This window comes from Habropoda laboriosa, unplaced genomic scaffold (assembly GCF_001263275.1).
Source record: "Habropoda laboriosa isolate 0110345459 unplaced genomic scaffold, ASM126327v1 scaffold99, whole genome shotgun sequence".
Taxonomy (NCBI): domain Eukaryota; kingdom Metazoa; phylum Arthropoda; class Insecta; order Hymenoptera; family Apidae; genus Habropoda; species Habropoda laboriosa.
The window spans coordinates 404376-405646 of record NW_017100239.1 but is presented as its reverse complement, the minus strand read 5'-3'; positions in this window follow the sequence as shown (position 1 = coordinate 405646).

The following is a 1271-nucleotide window of genomic DNA, read 5'->3' as shown; positions in this document are numbered from 1 at the left end:
TGCGGCGCGCGCATTCCGCCTCTAACTCCTGGGAGAGAAAGATCTCGGTGCGCTCGCTGTCCAAGGAACCACCGCCCCTTGCCGAGAAATGTCTCGCCCTTCTCCACCTTCTATCGTAGATCGTGCACAGGCACATGCAACCGGTGCCCATCTCGTTCGTACTCTCGGCCCCCCTCTGCTATCGAGCGTACACACCCAAAAATCTTTAGAAATTCCGATCGCGGGTAAAGTCACGACAACTCCCCCTCTCACAGAGGCTGCGCCTCTCTTTACACGTGGAACAACGGTCGTTACAACGAGAAGAAGGAAAGCTCGCTACTAGAAACGATTTCGATGTGTCCCGAAAGCGTCGAGATATTGTGCTTTATGGCTCATGGAGCTGGACGAAATTACAAGGAATCACGGATCACCGAGTCCCTTCGCGGCGTTCATACTGTGCAAGGAAAGAGGCTTTGGCGTAGAGTAGTACACACTATTTCTCTCCTAGCGAGAGCTCAAGGAGGAGAGTTTCGCGTTCGAGTCGCTCTGCAGCAGCCACTCGATCGGCGAGAGCACGAAAAAGAAATAAGAGAGAGAAGAAAAATAGAACGGGACCGAACGAATTCGCACGAATTTGTAAAGATTTTTGGTTCACCACTTACATATGTATAAGTACACGCGAAATCTACACGGTCGACTTCCACACTTCCTAATCCGATACAATTACGCGATTAGCAGTATCACCGTTACTTTATTATAATTATTGTTACAAAAGCTTGATTATTTGGATCGGACTGTAGCAATATATTCACATAACTATCGTCGTGGAAAATAAAAATTCAACGTTTACAATTACAATTATTCACTGCCCTAGTAAAAATAATAATAATAATAGCAGTAGTAGTAGTAGTAGTGGTAGTAGTAGTAGTAGTAATAGCACTAGTAGTAATATTAATTAATAATCACCAGTGTAATCGTAGCCGTTACCACTGTCTCTGTCATTGTTGTCGTGGTCGTCGTCGTCGTCATAGTCGTCGTCGTCGTCATAGTCGTCATAGTCGTCATAGTCGTCATAGTCGTCGTCGAAAATAAAAAAGTGTTTCGGTTGGTGTAGGTTGGTTCGACTACTGTACAGATATTGCCACAAAACCTGTCGCTTTGGAACAACGCGCATTCCGCTTATTCGAGCTTAACCCTAGGGTATACGTTCCTCGTGAAACAGACACAACGCTCGTGATTCTTCCCAGTAAGGCGCGCGCGTAACTGAGAAAACGTAACGCCGGTGGGCGGCG